The 18,053-nt window shown below is 40.2% G+C and overlaps 14 non-coding genes and 1 pseudogene across 14 annotated transcripts; all 15 read right to left on the bottom strand.

Moving 5' to 3' along the window:
• Nucleotides 1-2,158: 2,158 nt before the first annotated feature.
• On the bottom strand, nucleotides 2,159-2,277 carry LOC122416684 (5S ribosomal RNA). Its single transcript, XR_006262172.1, has one exon. It is a non-coding gene; the product is annotated as a 5S ribosomal RNA (ribosomal RNA).
• Nucleotides 2,278-2,587: 310 nt separating this feature from the next.
• Nucleotides 2,588-2,706, bottom strand: LOC122416675 (5S ribosomal RNA). The gene has a single exon (XR_006262163.1). It is a non-coding gene; the product is annotated as a 5S ribosomal RNA (ribosomal RNA).
• Nucleotides 2,707-3,014: 308 nt separating this feature from the next.
• Nucleotides 3,015-3,133, bottom strand: LOC122416664 (5S ribosomal RNA). The gene has a single exon (XR_006262152.1). It is a non-coding gene; the product is annotated as a 5S ribosomal RNA (ribosomal RNA).
• A 311-nt stretch (nucleotides 3,134-3,444) lies between these two features.
• LOC122416674 (5S ribosomal RNA) lies at nucleotides 3,445-3,563 on the bottom strand. The gene has a single exon (XR_006262162.1). It is a non-coding gene; the product is annotated as a 5S ribosomal RNA (ribosomal RNA).
• A 307-nt stretch (nucleotides 3,564-3,870) lies between these two features.
• Nucleotides 3,871-3,989, bottom strand: LOC122416680 (5S ribosomal RNA). Its single transcript, XR_006262168.1, has one exon. It is a non-coding gene; the product is annotated as a 5S ribosomal RNA (ribosomal RNA).
• Nucleotides 3,990-4,295: 306 nt separating this feature from the next.
• Nucleotides 4,296-4,414, bottom strand: LOC122416679 (5S ribosomal RNA). The gene has a single exon (XR_006262167.1). It is a non-coding gene; the product is annotated as a 5S ribosomal RNA (ribosomal RNA).
• Nucleotides 4,415-4,724: 310 nt separating this feature from the next.
• On the bottom strand, nucleotides 4,725-4,843 carry LOC122416673 (5S ribosomal RNA). Its single transcript, XR_006262161.1, has one exon. It is a non-coding gene; the product is annotated as a 5S ribosomal RNA (ribosomal RNA).
• A 308-nt stretch (nucleotides 4,844-5,151) lies between these two features.
• On the bottom strand, nucleotides 5,152-5,270 carry LOC122416663 (5S ribosomal RNA). The gene has a single exon (XR_006262151.1). It is a non-coding gene; the product is annotated as a 5S ribosomal RNA (ribosomal RNA).
• Nucleotides 5,271-5,581: 311 nt separating this feature from the next.
• On the bottom strand, nucleotides 5,582-5,700 carry LOC122416672 (5S ribosomal RNA). The gene has a single exon (XR_006262160.1). It is a non-coding gene; the product is annotated as a 5S ribosomal RNA (ribosomal RNA).
• Nucleotides 5,701-6,007: 307 nt separating this feature from the next.
• Nucleotides 6,008-6,126, bottom strand: LOC122416678 (5S ribosomal RNA). Its single transcript, XR_006262166.1, has one exon. It is a non-coding gene; the product is annotated as a 5S ribosomal RNA (ribosomal RNA).
• A 306-nt stretch (nucleotides 6,127-6,432) lies between these two features.
• Nucleotides 6,433-6,551, bottom strand: LOC122416677 (5S ribosomal RNA). The gene has a single exon (XR_006262165.1). It is a non-coding gene; the product is annotated as a 5S ribosomal RNA (ribosomal RNA).
• Nucleotides 6,552-6,861: 310 nt separating this feature from the next.
• LOC122416682 (5S ribosomal RNA) lies at nucleotides 6,862-6,980 on the bottom strand. Its single transcript, XR_006262170.1, has one exon. It is a non-coding gene; the product is annotated as a 5S ribosomal RNA (ribosomal RNA).
• Nucleotides 6,981-7,289: 309 nt separating this feature from the next.
• LOC122416676 (5S ribosomal RNA) lies at nucleotides 7,290-7,408 on the bottom strand. The gene has a single exon (XR_006262164.1). It is a non-coding gene; the product is annotated as a 5S ribosomal RNA (ribosomal RNA).
• A 310-nt stretch (nucleotides 7,409-7,718) lies between these two features.
• Nucleotides 7,719-7,837, bottom strand: LOC122416666 (5S ribosomal RNA). The gene has a single exon (XR_006262154.1). It is a non-coding gene; the product is annotated as a 5S ribosomal RNA (ribosomal RNA).
• A 253-nt stretch (nucleotides 7,838-8,090) lies between these two features.
• Nucleotides 8,091-8,209, bottom strand: LOC122416685 (uncharacterized; annotated as a pseudogene).
• Between the last annotated feature and the right edge of the window lie 9,844 nt (nucleotides 8,210-18,053).

The following is an 18,053-nucleotide window of genomic DNA, read 5'->3' as shown; positions in this document are numbered from 1 at the left end:
GGAACATTCTTAAAGAGTGGCAGTCGAAAAAGATAAAAATGAATAAGCAGCCTCTTTCGGGTACACCAGCTACAAAGTTGTGCTCCTTCGTTTTTTATCCCGTTGAACTATGTTTCGTGGGAACCTCGTTGTTCAGGTCGCAGTGGGCATACACGGAACGAGGAACGTAGTGCTCGTGCAGGCAACCTCATCAATTTCTAATTCACATTTTCTACGAGCAGTCATAACTGAATTCGTTTTGCAATTCACTGTTTTGAAAACAAATATTCAGATTGACATAAGAATGCAGTTCAATCGGTCACTCTGTTGAGAGTTGCCTGAGAATTTTCTTCTATTTTTAATCCACCGTACCAGCATAAGCACTCCTTTTCCTAGATGCCATTTGAAAGTTCAGGTTCTAATCGACTTTATATATACTGAATGAGAGAAAGTATTTTACCGTTTCCGAATGAAATTGGGAGCTGAGCATGAAGAAATACACAGAAGAATGTTGGTGCGACGGCTAGAAAAAGAGAGTAAAAGAACAGGAGCTTGGCGTCGAGCTGGCTCGCTTTGGCTTGCTGGCTTTTATTTCACTTACGTCTCTCATCTGTGCTTCTCGACCAAACGCCCCTTCTCTTTTCACTTCTTCTGCTCCTTCTATTCTTACTTTATTCTTGTTGTACCTCTACCTTTTCATCCGAATCTTCTTTTCCAACTGATAGAGAGAGAGAGAGAGAGAGAGAGATTTGTGCTCCGGCGTCGTCTTTTTCTCCCTCCAAGCTTCTTTGTAAGATGACAAAAGAGCATCGCGGCAGAGTCAAGATGGCGGATCTGAAGCCAGCGACTGTGCCTTCCCTTTCCTTATTATTACCACGAGCAGAGAGAGAGAAAGAGACAGGGAGAGAAAATGAACCCGATTGTTGGTGCGGGAGGCATCATAATAAATGCCCATTCATTGGTAGACACCAAATGAGCTCCCGCGTCTTGTCCCATTGTCTCCGATACTTTTAATTTTCTTGTTTCGTTTCTCTCAGCTTTTCTCCCTACCCCCTTGCTCATTCCATTGCACAAGACACACATCCCTGTATATTCCTACCCACGATCCCTCCTCCGTCTCTCTTCTAAACCTCTGAAGACCTCGCGTCGTCTCAGCCTCCTTGAAAACTTTTGTCGACCCTCCCAATGAGCGCATGTACCTTTTACCACTCTCCTCGGATAGTGAAAATATTATTGCATGATCTTCGCGTCATGCATAAATCCATTGACGGCCTCTTTTGTCAGGTTTCACCTCTTGCCACCGGCTGAACAAACAACGATATCCACACTATATAAAGTCATGGGGGCTGATTAGACGATCAAGAGTGTACAACCAGCACGCATACACCAAACCAATAAACCACGCCTATCTCATTTCAGAGCTTCGACGACTTATATGCCTCCACTCTCAAAGCTTGTTACTTCCTTCTACGCAAATCACTTATTTTCCGGTTAGCTTGACTAAGCTCGCTAAGACAACACTGGGTCTGGGAGACCCTTGCTATCGAGCTGTCAATCCTCCGCCAATTTTATTTCGGTCTCTCCTACGACAATGAGACAACATCCAAGCTCATTCGGAATTTCATGCAATGCCAGATTGAAACTTGGAATCTTGGAAACAAAATAAACAGAAGTTTGGAGACTTCCAATCCTTGGAAATGTGAAAATAGATCAATTGTGCCCTTGCGAGTTGCGATTACGCGACACTGAGCCCGAATAGGGAGACAGAAGCAAGTGAAAAGGGAACTGAGACCCAGTGGAATAGTTTGCGAGCTAAATACTTCGTGAAGATTGATTGACCAACCAATGAGAGTCCGAGCTATTCCTAGAGGCCGAAAATGACGAGTCGCTGTAGTATAAATGCCGATGGCCGATGCGGAACAACATTCAATCACAACAGTAGTTATGATTCGTCACTTTTTACCTCCTGCCCTCGACCCTTTGTGAACAGTAATTTTATTGGAACCTATGGAACGGAGTACAGGAAATTTCCAGTTGCTTTTCTCACATCTTTTCATCCGCGAGCAAAAGGATTCTAATCATTAGCGTGTTCCTCAATCGATAGTAACGTCTCTCAAATGAGATTGATACTAAAAATGATGAAAATCAAAGAATATCGCATTTGCCGGCAAAAAATAAGAGCCAACAGCACGCGGTGTTCCCAGGCGGTCACCCATCCAAATACTAACCGCGCCCAATGCTATTTAACTTCAGTGATCGGACGAGAACTGGTGGTTTAACCATGGTATGGTCGTTGGCTGAATGTTAATTTGAACGATTTAAATTTATTGAATTATTCAATCCAGAAACTTAAATTTTAGCACTGTCGAAGCACCATGAAACTTTGGCAATTATTTTAATTGTATCAATGCAAAAATAAAATTTTTTGGTCCTCCTTTTACTACCCCGATTTCGATTTTGAAATAAGCAACCATAGTTCAGTCTCCGCTGAAAATTTCATCGTGGCATGGGCGTTTATATAAAAATATAAATTAATATTGAGATTGTGAATTTTATTATTTTCGTTCATCAAAGCAAAACTCGACACACGTCAGTTGGCAAAAACGAAAGCCAACGGCACGCGGTGTTCCCAGGCGGTCACCCATCCAAGTACTAACCACGCCCAATGCTATTTAACTTCAGTGATCGGACGAGAACTGGTGGTTTAAACATGGTATGGTCGTTGGCTGAACGTAAATTTGAGCGATTTAGAATTCATTGAATTATTCAATCCAGAAACATGAATTTTATCACTGTCGAAGCACCATGAAACTTTGGCAATTATTTTAATTGTATCAGTGAAAAAATAAAATTTTTCGTCCTCGTTTTACTACACCGATTTCGATTTTGAAGTAAGCAACCATAGTTCAGTCTCCGCTGAAAATTTCATCGTAGCATGGGCGTTTATACAAAAATATAAATTAATATTGAGATTGTGAATTTTATTATTTTCGTTAATCAAAGCAAAGCTCGACACGTCAGTTGGCAAAAACGAAGGCCAACGGCACGCGGTGTTCCCAGGCGGTCACCCATCCAAGTACTAACCGCGCCCAATGCTATTTAACTTCAGTGATCGGACGAGAACTGGTGGTTTTAACATGGTATGGTCGTTGGCTGAAGGTAAATTTGAACGATTTGGAATTTATTGAATTATTCAATCCAGAAACTTAAATTTTATCACTGTCGAATCACCATGAAACTTTGGCAATTATTTTAATTGTATCAATGCAAAAATAAAATTTTTTGGTCCTCCTTTTACTACCCCGATTTCGATTTTGAAATAAGCAACCATAGTTCAGTCTCCGCTGAAAATTTCATCGTGGCATGGGCGTTTATATAAAAATATAAATTAATATTGAGATTGTGAATTTTATTATTTTCGTTCATCAAAGCAAAACTCGACACACGTCAGTTGGCAAAAACGAAAGCCAACGGCACGCGGTGTTCCCAGGCGGTCACCCATCCAAGTACTAACCACGCCCAATGCTATTTAACTTCAGTGATCGGACGAGAACTGGTGGTTTAAACATGGTATGGTCGTTGGCTGAACGTAAATTTGAGCGATTTAGAATTCATTGAATTATTCAATCCAGAAACATGAATTTTATCACTGTCGAAGCACCATGAAACTTTGGCAATTATTTTAATTGTATCAGTGAAAAAATAAAATTTTTCGTCCTCGTTTTACTACACCGATTTTGATTTTGAAGTAAGCAACCATAGTTCAGTCTCTGCTGGAAATTTCATCGTAGCATGGGCGTTTATATAAAAATATAAATTAATATTGAGATTGTGAATTTTGTATTTTCGTTCATCAAAGCAAAACTTGACACATCAGTTGGCAAAAACGAAGGCCAACGGCACGCGGTGTTCCCAGGCGGTCACCCATCCAAGTACTAACCGCGCCCAATGCTATTTAACTTCAGTGATCGGACGAGAACTGGTGGTTTAAACATGGTATGGTCGTTGGCTGAATGTAAATTTGAACGATTTTAATTTATTTAATTATTCAATCCAGAAACTTAAATTTTATCACTGTCGAATCACCATGAAACTTTGGCAATTATTTTAATTGTATCAATGCAAAAATAAAATTTTTGGTCCTCGTTTTACTACCCCGATTTCGATTTTGAAGTAAGCAACCATAGTTCAGTCTCCGCTGGAAATTTCATCGTGGCACGCGCGTTCATATAAAAATATAAATTAATATTGAGATTGTGAATTTTGTATTTTTGTTCATCAAAGCAAAACTCGACGCGTCAGTTGGCAAAAACGAAGGCCAACGGCACGCGGTGTTCCCAGGCGGTCACCCATCCAAGTACTAACCGCGCCCAATGCTATTTAACTTCAGTGATCGGACGAGAACTGGTGGTTTAAACATGGTATGGTCGTTGGCTGAACGTAAATTTAAGCGATTTAGAATTTATTGAATTATTCAATCCAGAAACTTGAATTTTATCACTGTCGAAGCACCATGAAACTTTGGCAATTATTTTAATTGTACCAGTGAAAAAATAAAATTTTTCATCCTCGTTTTACTACACCGATTTCGATTTTGAAGTAAGCAACCATAGTTCAGTCTCCGCTGAAAATTTCATCGTGGCATGGGCGTTTATATAAAAATATAAATTAATATTGAGATTGTGAATTTTATTATTTTCGTTCATCAAAGCAAAACTCGACACACGTCAGTTGGCAAAAACGAAAGCCAACGGCACGCGGTGTTCCCAGGCGGTCACCCATCCAAGTACTAACCACGCCCAATGCTATTTAACTTCAGTGATCGGACGAGAACTGGTGGTTTAAACATGGTATGGTCGTTGGCTGAACGTAAATTTGAGCGATTTAGAATTCATTGAATTATTCAATCCAGAAACATGAATTTTATCACTGTCGAAGCACCATGAAACTTTGGCAATTATTTTAATTGTATCAGTGAAAAAATAAAATTTTTCGTCCTCGTTTTACTACACCGATTTCGATTTTGAAGTAAGCAACCATAGTTCAGTCTCCGCTGAAAATTTCATCGTAGCATGGGCGTTTATACAAAAATATAAATTAATATTGAGATTGTGAATTTTATTATTTTCGTTAATCAAAGCAAAGCTCGACACGTCAGTTGGCAAAAACGAAGGCCAACGGCACGCGGTGTTCCCAGGCGGTCACCCATCCAAGTACTAACCGCGCCCAATGCTATTTAACTTCAGTGATCGGACGAGAACTGGTGGTTTTAACATGGTATGGTCGTTGGCTGAAGGTAAATTTGAACGATTTGGAATTTATTGAATTATTCAATCCAGAAACTTAAATTTTATCACTGTCGAATCACCATGAAACTTTGGCAATTATTTTAATTGTATCAATGCAAAAATAAAATTTTTTGGTCCTCCTTTTACTACCCCGATTTCGATTTTGAAATAAGCAACCATAGTTCAGTCTCCGCTGAAAATTTCATCGTGGCATGGGCGTTTATATAAAAATATAAATTAATATTGAGATTGTGAATTTTATTATTTTCGTTCATCAAAGCAAAACTCGACACACGTCAGTTGGCAAAAACGAAAGCCAACGGCACGCGGTGTTCCCAGGCGGTCACCCATCCAAGTACTAACCACGCCCAATGCTATTTAACTTCAGTGATCGGACGAGAACTGGTGGTTTAAACATGGTATGGTCGTTGGCTGAACGTAAATTTGAGCGATTTAGAATTCATTGAATTATTCAATCCAGAAACATGAATTTTATCACTGTCGAAGCACCATGAAACTTTGGCAATTATTTTAATTGTATCAGTGAAAAAATAAAATTTTTCGTCCTCGTTTTACTACACCGATTTTGATTTTGAAGTAAGCAACCATAGTTCAGTCTCTGCTGGAAATTTCATCGTAGCATGGGCGTTTATATAAAAATATAAATTAATATTGAGATTGTGAATTTTGTATTTTCGTTCATCAAAGCAAAACTTGACACATCAGTTGGCAAAAACGAAGGCCAACGGCACGCGGTGTTCCCAGGCGGTCACCCATCCAAGTACTAACCGCGCCCAATGCTATTTAACTTCAGTGATCGGACGAGAACTGGTGGTTTAAACATGGTATGGTCGTTGGCTGAATGTAAATTTGAACGATTTTAATTTATTTAATTATTCAATCCAGAAACTTAAATTTTATCACTGTCGAATCACCATGAAACTTTGGCAATTATTTTAATTGTATCAATGCAAAAATAAAATTTTTGGTCCTCGTTTTACTACCCCGATTTCGATTTTGAAGTAAGCAACCATAGTTCAGTCTCCGCTGGAAATTTCATCGTGGCACGCGCGTTCATATAAAAATATAAATTAATATTGAGATTGTGAATTTTGTATTTTTGTTCATCAAAGCAAAACTCGACGCGTCAGTTGGCAAAAACGAAGGCCAACGGCACGCGGTGTTCCCAGGCGGTCACCCATCCAAGTACTAACCGCGCCCAATGCTATTTAACTTCAGTGATCGGACGAGAACTGGTGGTTTAAACATGGTATGGTCGTTGGCTGAACGTAAATTTAAGCGATTTAGAATTTATTGAATTATTCAATCCAGAAACTTGAATTTTATCACTGTCGAAGCACCATGAAACTTTGGCAATTATTTTAATTGTACCAGTGAAAAAATAAAATTTTTCATCCTCGTTTTACTACACCGATTTCGATTTTGAAGTAAGCAACCATAGTTCAGTCTCCGCTGAAAATTTCATCGTGGCATGGGCGTTTATATAAAAATATAAATTAATATTGAGATTGTGAATTTTATTATTTTCGTTCATCAAAGCAAAACTCGACACACGTCAGTTGGCAAAAACGAAAGCCAACGGCACGCGGTGTTCCCAGGCGGTCACCCATCCAAGTACTAACCGCGCCCAATGCTATTTAACTTCAGTGATCGGACGAGAACTGGTGGTTTAAACATGGTATGGTCGTTGGCTGAATGTAAATTTGAACGATTTTAATTTATTTAATTATTCAATCCAGAAACTTAAATTTTATCACTGTCGAATCACCATGAAACTTTGGCAATTATTTTAATTGTATCAGTGAAAAAATAAAATTTTTCGTCCTCGTTTTACTACACCGATTTCGATTTTGAAGTAAGCAACCATAGTTCAGTCTCCGCTGAAAATTTCATCGTGGCATGGGCGTTTATATAAAAATATAAATTAATATTGAGATTGTGAATTTTATTATTTTCATTCATCAAAGCAAAACTCGACACACGTCAGTTGGCAAAAACGAAGGCCAACGGCACGCGGTGTTCCCAGGCGGTCACCCATCCAAGTACTAACCGCGCCCAATGCTATTTAACTTCAGTGATCGGACGAGAACTGGTGGTTTAAACATGGTATGGTCGTTGGCTGAACGTAAATTTAAGCGATTTAGAATTTATTGAATTATTCAATCCAGAAACTTGAATTTTAGCACTGTCGAAGCACCATGAAACTTTGGCAATTATTTTAATTGTATCAGTGAAAAAATAAAATTTTTCGTCCTCGTTTTACTACACCGATTTCGATTTTGAAGTAAGCAACCATAGTTCAGTCTCCGCTGAAAATTTCATCGTGGCATGGGCGTTTATGTAAAAATATAAATTAATATTGAGATTGTGAATTTTATTATTTTCGTTCATCAAAGCAAAACTCGACACACGTCAGTTGGCAAAAACGAAAGCCAACGGCACGCGGTGTTCCCAGGCGGTCACCCATCCAAGTACTAACCGCGCCCAATGCTATTTAACTTCAGTGATCGGACGAGAACTGGTGGTTTTAACATGGTATGGTCGTTGGCTGAAGGTAAACGCGAACGATACGAATTTATCCGAATAATTTCACATAGAAACGTAAATTCCATAATTGTTGAGCACATTTAAACTTTGGGAGTTCTTTGAATAGTGTCGGTGAAAAAATAAAATTTTTTTGATCCTCGTTTCACTACTGTAGTTCTCATGTTGAAGTAAGCAACTACAGTTTCGTCTCAAATTGTGAATTTTATATTTTCGTTGGTCAAAGCGAAACACGACGCGTCAGTTGGCAAAAACGAAGGCCAACGGCACGCAGTGTTCCCAAGCGGTCACCCATCCAAGTACTGACCGCGCCCAATACTGTTTGATTTCAGTGATCGGACGAGAACTGGTGCTTTCAGCATGGTATGATCGTTAGCTGAATGTTAGCCCGAATAATTCGAATTTATTGCATATTTCTACCGAGAAACGTGAATCTTATCATCGTCGAAACACTGTAAAATTTCGAGTATTCTTCAAATCGTTACGGTGAGATTTTTCCGGTTCTTGCTGCTTTTTCACTCGAATTTCGATTCGTTTCACAGCAATTCTCACGGAGTGAAAATTGCAACGAAGCTCCAAGTTTCTATCAGTCTTAGCAAAATGATTGTGCTGAAAAATAGCAACCCGAGGGAACGGTAATCCACGGAGTTCATCCAGGGGCTGGCGTACCTATGACGAACGATCGAATCCACAATGATCGATTTCCCATGACCCTCCCCCCATTGCCCCCTCACTTCTCGCCGCCCCTGAGCCCGAAATTCCCATGAGAAAGGACACTTTTTTAGTCGACGAAGGGACTCTAACAAATTGTGATTGTTCCTCGAGCTAATAAATAGTTTCGTACCTTCATTGGGCCCTGAAGTTCCTTCATCGATCTCCTCTATACCTGTGCAAATGATGGATATTTCGTTGTCAGCAATGAAAGTGATCCGTAACCGGGACTAATGTAAGCCGCAACGTAATACACTCGAAGAATTGTTCATGATTGCCTGAGCGTTCCGGCACATTGTCCAAAGGCTTACGAAGAATGTTTTTCTCGATTGGTATTTTTGACGTTACTCTTTCAGTAGCTCACCAACTCTAGAAACGAAAATCAGTGATCTTGGGGCCCAAAGAACGCCAAAATTGGCTCGGAGTCTCGCTCATGCACTTGTATCCTCCATGGACGTGGACATTACAACAATAACGAATGAAAAAAAAAATCGATTATACGTCGTATGCTGAAGAGTAGAAAACATGAAACCTCCAGAAATACCTAGGCACGTTTCTCGAGCTTCCTATATGTCATGGGGTCGATTGCGTTGCTCCGGGGCATGGTACCCGTGAAGTGGAGGGTCGGTAGATCGATCATGAGGGTGCAGAGGTCATAACAAAAGTCAGTATACGTCAGAGGATATTCTATTGAAGTAAAATCACAGCTAGGTAGCCCATTATGGTACATTGAGCCGAATTTACCATTATGCTACACAGTTGGACTTTTTCACATGGGTAAACATGCTGCCCCGTGCGAAGCCACTCGAACTTCTTTATACACGCTACAAATTCAATACAAAATACTTATGCGCGCAGCAGAAGAAGCGTCCAGCGAGGATTGTAGGAAGAGAATGAATGAAAAACGTGCCGCAGGAATATAGTGAGCATTGAGAAATTTAGCTCAAGTATTTGCATATACAGAAAAGCTTTTCATTATCGACAAGAAGATTCTGAACGAACAATCTTCGGAACGATACAGCCCAAATGCGTGGGATCATAATTGACAATACTTCATAGAGGATTCCACTGATACGAGAGACGAGACAAAGATTTGGATTTCATCAAAGTGCTGCGCCCGAGCGAATCATCCGAAAATAATATTTTATCTTCAAGAGCTTCGTTTGATCGTCAATCTCTCCAAGTGTCATGCATGTTTGGATGGTGAGAAGAGTTAAGATCGGAGTATGAGTTAAACTGAAAACGGACAGTCACTGCTTAACCTAATGGTATTTAAAGAGTTACGTTTTTCATCAAGGGTGCGCGCTGTGCATCGAAGTGCATAACCATGACTAAGAGGGCGAAGCCATAAATAGCGAAAACAGCTGCTGCGCCCGCCGCTAATAGCTCGACACTGTCAACAAAGATATACGACGAGGAGAGAAAAAAGAGAATAATCGAAAGCAGGAATTTCGAAGGAAGAGACACATCGATGCTCGATTCGGAGCCATCGGGGAACGGCAGTAAAGGAAAAAAACGTATAATGTAATAAAATGATAAATAAAAGGTACGAGAGACCTGGACAAAAAGGTGTGCAGTCACGTTGTTAGATTGGTGGGTGACCTTTCCTGTGCGACCAGAGATTCTTTCCTCGTAACTTCTGTACCGCTCTTTCAAACATCCTCGCAGTCCCCGCGTCGGCTTGATGCAGCCGATTCGACCAGCTTCTATATGGCATGATCAATTCTATTTACCTGAAGAGAGAGCCAATGCACTTGCTCCGCTGGAACGATTTATTATTTCGCCCGGTTCCAGTGCCGCCGCCGCTGCCGTCTGCCAAGAGATTCACCAACACGCCCCGCGAGCGCTCCTCGGCTTTAATAGCCTCCTTTCTTTTCCCGAACCCCCCCTTCGCGTGCATTCATGCCTCGTTTTATAATCAAACCTATCCATTCTGATTAAGCGTTGTGCAAAGAAAAAATCGTAGTCTCCGCTCCGGGTGAATAACTTTTCGATCGGACAACCGGCGCACGAGCTGCTCGACTCATCACCGAACGATTCACGTCCCATTGAAAATTCATCCTCGACGCTTCTTCTTTCACTCGGGTTTAATCATTATTTCCAATCCCCAAGTTTACAGGGAGAATTTATGTTTCGGACTGCGGACTATTGCGCTTCAGGACCCTCAACGCGGACACAATCGATCTTTGTGACACGAAGATACGCGGAAACTGTTACAATCCTCAGGCTTTTTGGAATCAACAAAACGGACTATTTGCTATCATCGTTTATATCAGGCTGGTAAAGAAGTCATTTTTTTCCTCATGGACCCTTGCCGTAAATGTAAAAGGGCCATAAAATTGTGGATGTGGCAAAATTTTATTTTTTTCGGACCATGCTCAAAGGACCTTTCACCACCTTTTATATTTTTTCTCGAAAATCATCTCACGAAAATTCGTTGTTTTTGTCATGCGTGAAGCAAGGACGAGTGCTCGATCAAAGTGTCATTCATTGGCCGTTATTATCAAACCTCTTGGCAATCGCGATTGCTTCAACCCTTTTTTCAACACTCGACGTGATATTTTGCACGCAAAGATTATCGTGTTAGGATAGTTCATGGCGTCGCTGTGTTAAGCGTCTTCTTAAGAGATTTTTTCCACGATGGGCATCCCCGGTTCTTTCATCGCTTTTTCTCCCTTTCAACCCCCAGCCCCCTGCCCCTCCCTCCTCTGCGCAATGCCATCCGAGCACTTTTTATCTTTTGTCGTCAGCGACTAACGATTCACATCCTTTTACTGCATGTTCCACTGGAACGTTGGCAGGTTTATTTCAGTTTTGAATAATTGTATTTGAATTCATTCAAAAGAACGATGTATGAGAATGAGGAAAATATAATTGGGGGGAATATTTCATTGATGCCCTTGCTGGTCCACCTGCTCCTTCTAGCTGTCATCCTAACGAGGCCCTCCTAGCTGAGGTGTTGAATTTTTCAATCACCAGTTCTCTAAGGATTCCAGTATGAAATTTGACGAATCGCACACAGTGGTAGAACTCATGTTTAATTCGTTTTCAAGAAAACCTTGATGAGGAGGCGGTAGTAAAAATAGAACGCTAAAAAAAGGCAACATTGTTCCGGTGACAAATATTCGTTTTCCAGCCAACAATCGGTCATGACCGATCGTTCAAAATTGCACTTTTTACTACTTTTTTTTCCTTCCTTTACACTTCTTTTTTTTGACACCTCCAAAATTTTTTATCTTCTGAAAATGTAACCATTTTCCCGCACTCCCAGCACTCGACTTTGCCCACTATAACACCATAATTTTTCAAAAATGTTATGCTTTCATCAACATCTTTAAATTTGTCCAATAACCTCGCAAATCATTTTGAAGGCTGAAGAGTTTCGCATCTACAGCTAATTTGAAGAGTATTGAAATGTTGTTTTGAAATAGAACCGATAGTGTACAGTATAAGTTTGTTTTAAAATTAAAATTGTAGCAGACACTGGAAATTTATTTTGCAAATTAGGATTGTGGATACGTAAATGGTTTCTATATGTATGTATAATCATGCCTGTAATGTCAAAACTAGTGCCTACAATTCTTGGAAAACAGAAAATTCAAAAATCTCATAATCAGTGCTTTGCTTAAAAAACTACATCCCATGGAATTTTTTCGGCCTCCTCCGACTGATTACCATTATTAAATAAGCCTAATAACTGATATAAGAAAAAAATGTGTATCTCTATTTGAAAAAGCCGCACTTCTAAATATTTACCCCGCCATCTACGATCTTCAAACGTATCACGGTTGCATGGAGGAACTTTTCCACTGTTTTAATCGAATGGAGTTCTCATTGAGGCATTTGAAACCGATATCGCTGCAGACATCTAAATTGGCCTTCGAACGTTTGTTCTTGACGTATCTCATAACTAAGCAATTATAAAATGCTTATCTTTCTAAAGACATTTTCTTTTGGTCTGGTTCCATCTGACGCGAGTCCCAGACATTCATTATCTTGAGGAATCTCATGGGTTTCGAGTCGAACCAAAAATTTCTCGAGGTCCCCGTGCCACTTCGATTACCGTTGCTTCTTCGTGTAAGGGGAGTAACTGGCTTTTTATAATTTTACACTAAAAAATTGTCTTCATTTTAAAATCAAGTATGAGAGTCGAATTTGTAACGAAATTTTTCGTACCACTATTATCGAATGAAAAATTTATAAACACTCGTTTCGTAGATATTTCGTTGTCATCATTACCGAGTCTCATATTCTAGAGCTCCCACATAATTTTGTAATTAATATCGTTAAAAAACTGTGCATCATCAAATAATACATTGCATACGTATTTCCGTACTGACTGAGGCACGTTTTTGTTCTCGAATCCCCAGAAGGTGGCATAATTGTGTGTTTCACAATGATTCGCAGTCAGGCATTGTCACATTGTGGCCATCGCCTGCGCACGAGTTAATAGAGGACGATTCACAACACTCGTAACGAGGATAATTCAATGGATATTCTTCTATTGAACTGCCATGAAATCAGTGTTCAAAGTAGCCATAAATCCAGATAGAAATGTGCAAAATTCACATAATTTTTTAACGATTTCCTCTTCATTAACTAGTCAAGTTTTGACAAACACTTAATTGCTGCACCACACGAGCAAAAATACAGAGAAAACCGAATGAAAAATGAAGAAAAAGCTCGAAATATTTTAAATTTGAGAAATGAAAAAATTATTTTTCCGCTTGACTGCAAAATGTTGTGCCGGTTATTTCGAATCGTCCTGTAGGCAGTACCGAGCTCTGCAGCATGCGAGTCTCAGGGGTTTAGCCCTGAACTCTGACGAAGCTCAGTCAGCCAAGCAAGTAGGATGCGGAGGATAGACGGAGATTCTTATATCGCCAATAAAGCTCCCTCAAGAGAATGGTAAGGAAGGAAAGTAGATATGACGGAGGGAGGGAGCTGCAGGGGCGACGCGCATTCTTATATATGCGTTCATTTTTCACGAGTGTTATGAGTTACCTCTAATGTAAAACACAACATTGTGAAGCACAACGTCCGCAAGTGAATAAAAGAGAGTCCCGAGTGAGTTGGCCCGAGTGACAGAGGGCACTGAATCCGACGTGGCTGAGTTGGGGCAAAATGGAACACTGTGACTCGAAAAACTTTGTTTATTCAATATTCCTCGTCCAATAGATTGCAAAAATCATTCTAAAGTTTCCAAGGAAAAAAAACGTTTTCTGACGAAAATAATTGTTAGAATCATCGAGTGACAAAATGTTATTCGTACTCGACGACGAAGTACGATTGAAAAACTAGCCCAAGAAGCCCATTCCTGACAGGTGATTTTTCATACGCAGCCCATTTTATCCCCGTTTCTCTCGTCGCATTTCCAACTTTCTTTTACAGCATGTTGGACTTTTGTACGAAATATATCTCGAAAGACAAGTGAAGACTGAAAGGGTGTGCATTCACATTCACAAAAGAGTCCTCGTTTCTGGCTTGTCATTTGTGCATACTCATTGCTTTTCATTTCACGCGTTACATTGCATGACTGCCGTGAGACGCCTGAGCCTGAAAGATTCTCCCCTAGATGTCGAGGGAATTGGAGTTGCTCTAAAAAATCACATCACATGGATTTCGATCATCCCTTCGAAACAATGACGAACAATGCTTTCTGCATAACATTGGGTGGTAATATGCCTGCAGTGTGAGTGTGTTTTTTTACAAATTATTTTTTTCCTCATTTTTGCAGACACTTTTGTTTCTAATTTTCTAATTTATCCAAAGCAGATTTGTGTTTGAACTGATGTTTTTTTCTTTTTTCAATTTTCAATTTAATTTCGAATTCCATCTCATTGCAGATACTGAAAACTAGATTTGATCCGTTACATTGTGACGTTCGTTCCTAAGTTTTTTGTATCCCCCGAACATTGACTTGAAAATACGCTCCAAGGACACGAGGATTTGGGGTTTGCAAGAATGCATCTGAGCATGGGAACTCGGAGGTTTTTCCACAAGCATAGGCTTGTGCTAAAATTCACGTTGCTTACACATTGCCCTCGCAGATTGGTGACGTACTTGAGATTTACATACGCACTGCATTCAACTCTGTGTACGATTTGGCTCCTCGTTGTGCGCTGCCTGCTTTTCCTCTGTGCGTCTTCTCCTTTCCGAGCCGCATGCATCGACGTACGTACCTAGATAGGCATGCATTAAAAACGCGACTTTTTCCACCCTCGCCTCACCGTGAATCCGAACGTACAGAACGAGGACACATTTCGACTTTTCATGTACGATGAGTCTATAAAAAGCTTACAAAAATGCCACGGAAAATCGTTTTTTTCCTTTACACATCTCGGATGTGAGTCAGCTTATAATTTCACAAACCCCCATTCATCTGTAACGTAGCACATCGAGCGGAAACTCCGACTTCATCGATCTCCTCGACGTTTTATTTAGAGCAACTTCAAAATCACACCACCAAATTGAATCGCCTTCTGCGTATCTGCACGAAGATAAAAAAATTGGAAAAATTATTATGACAGTTATTCTACCATCGCCGATTTTGGAGGTTTTGCCAAAAACCTTGTCATTTTCGTGTCGTTTCCAAATTAAAATTTCTGGATTGCTTATTTTACAGTTGAACATAGTAAAATTCCAAGAGCTCGAATACAAGAATCGCCGATTCGCCGAAATGTTGGAAAATTTACTATGGCACACAGCAGAATTTTATTCGCGTTTGAATATTTACGCGGAGAGAAAAAAATTGTAAAAATTACTATGACGCCATAGCGTTAGGCTTCTACACCACCCATTGTGGAGGTTTTTACCAAAAACATTGTAATTTCCATGTGAATTCCGAATGAAAACTTTTAAATTGCGTATTTTCCTTTGACAAAGGTTTAAACCGTGTTATTTTTTCCTGCGTAGTTAACCGAGGAAACATTGTAAAATTTATGTTGCCTCGATGTAGAACTGTGTAAAGTAGAATTATTAATGCCGCTTTGCTGTGGTTAGTACTGTTTTCACAATCGAAATTTTTAGTTAAACATAGTAAAATTTGGGGAGCCCGAGCACAAGCATCGATGATTCGCCAAAGTGTTTAGAAATTATTTCATTCGCGCTGGTACGATAATATATATCGGTACTCATGAGTACCAATATTTGTTTTGGCATCACACATATCAATTTTCATCGAGGCACCATAGTAGCCTTGACTGGAATTTCTTCTCCCCGCAGACAAAAGCAAATTGCATTTTATGTCAAGAATGCTTAATTGAACGGTGGAGCACCTATAAGGGCTCGTTCATCGGAACGTATACTGACTAAAGTGAGTGCCTGATTTCGGATGGTGGCCCGTCCCAGGCTCACATCTTCAGTCCCGTTAGTTAAAAGTAGTTTTTTACTCCGGGAGCACGGGTGGGAGGAACAATTGAAAAACATAAGCAAACAAACAAAAACATTGTTCCGTGCGTTTTATCGACTTTAATATACGACGTGGGTGGGCGGCACCCACCGCTTCAGAGGGTAGGGAAATGGCATTCGGAGTATGGGTTAACACGGTGTACGACACAAGTGGCTATGCATATATGGGGCACTTATAATGGATCTCCCCGTGTAATTTATCACCGCTCATAACAAGAAGCCGCAAGTTTGTACATATTTCAGCTCCCTCTCTCTCTCTCTCTCTCTCACTCGCTCTACACACCAGCTCTTGACTCGAGGTCCGCGGATCGTGCACCCTCTCGCCGTTCGTTAGTTCGTACTTGCGCGTTTCGTTAGAGTTTAGAGTCACTGTTGCGGGGGAGCGCAGCACCCCTTAGCGCGCTTCTGTTTGCCAGGAACCACTTCTCCTCCCTTCGGGAGCGGGCTCGCTGTCTCTTTTCATTTGGTCGTCGCTTGAACGGTGCGCTGCTGGCGAAAGAGCCCGCGGAAAGCGGTAGCCCCGTCAAGCCGACTTCTCAGTTCCTCGAGCTAAGGGGAACATTATTTATATCTACCATTATATCACCCAACCGAAGAAGAATATTGTTCGAGACATCGCGCATACATTATGGCCCGCTTTTATTACCACGACCACTTATTTGTTAACATAATATACACATTATGTAGAGCCGGAGACGGAGGGCCAGCTCTTTCCTCTCTTTTCCCCCCCGCCCCCCAAGAGAGAGAGAGAGAACCCCCACAATGAGACTCACTTCTTCGTCACGGGAGAACAAGCGTAGACGAAACGAGACACGAACATGGGCTGAAGGGCACGCGACCCAGAGACTGTGGCACGACTCTTTTCCCTCTATGTACAGGGTGTCCTCGGACGGAAGACTGGAAGACTTTTGGAATTGATTCCAAATACACGTGATTCGTGATTTTTTCGATAGTTTAAATTAAATCGATTTTTACTTTGTATTTAAAGATATAACCACTTTGAATTGATTTCAAAGTTATTTATTCGAAATTATTAATAAATTTTTTCAAATTAATTTTTCGCGAATGAAATTACGAGCCATAATTAATCGGGGATTCGTCACTGGCTGAACCTGAAATCTCGTTCGTCCCTGGCGAAAATACTACAGTTTTTATGTGGAAAATCGCATTAGAGAGCACAAAGGGAAAACAGAAGGGGAAATGGATAAAAAAAAAAGTATTAATAAAAATTCAGAAGGCTATGACAGGGATGGCCCGAGCCAACAAAATGCCGAAATAAGCAAATGTGAGGTTATACGAGTTTCGAATTTTTTCCCAAACTTTCGTTACATACTTCATTATTATTGTGTACTTTTTCATAAACTTCGTAAGAAGCGTTCATTCGTTACATATGGAAAGATAAAAGATTTTTTACGCATAATCCTTACAAACCTGTGTATTTTTCTTCATATTTAAACACGTTAATCTAAATATCCAATAAGACGAACCCCTTAACACTTCATATACGTGTCAGTCGACTAGCCATTTAAACTCGGTGTAAATTTCAAGACTTTCTTAAGAAAATCGTTTCGTGCATGAACTACCTTAGGGAATCAACATTCAGTCGAATGATAGCACGTAAATTTTTTTTTTTTAATAGTTGGGAGTAAGAAAATGAGATTTTGATTCATTTTGTAAGAAAAAAGGATATTTTTTAAATCCTACACTGGATTAAGTAACTTAAAATTTTTGGGAAAAGTTTGAATACGTTTTATTTTCGTGTCTTGAGTTTTAATTCTCAGGTCCGATCGAGTAGCAGCATCACAGTACTCGGCAGAGAAGTGACGTCGAGGACGAATTTATTCGAGAAGATCACTCAGGACACCGTGTATAAATGTTTATGTGCTTTTCCATGAGCCCGGCATGGGGTGGCTTTTAGACACGGTGGACGATTCTTTCCCAATTCATCGTTGGTATCTTTAGCTCTTTCCTCTAACCCCGACCTTGTGCCGAAACTCTTGAATGTATACGGATGCTTCTCGCTCCCAATTCATTCGACATCGCCAACGAAATACTTATTGTCATGGCTCCTGCTCGCTCCTCTATTTCTATAGGTGGACG

This window comes from Venturia canescens, chromosome 9 (genome assembly GCF_019457755.1).
Source record: "Venturia canescens isolate UGA chromosome 9, ASM1945775v1, whole genome shotgun sequence".
Classification (NCBI taxonomy): Eukaryota; Metazoa; Arthropoda; class Insecta; order Hymenoptera; family Ichneumonidae; genus Venturia; species Venturia canescens.
Note: the sequence above shows the minus strand (reverse complement) of the source record. Positions and strands in the feature narration are given on the sequence as shown.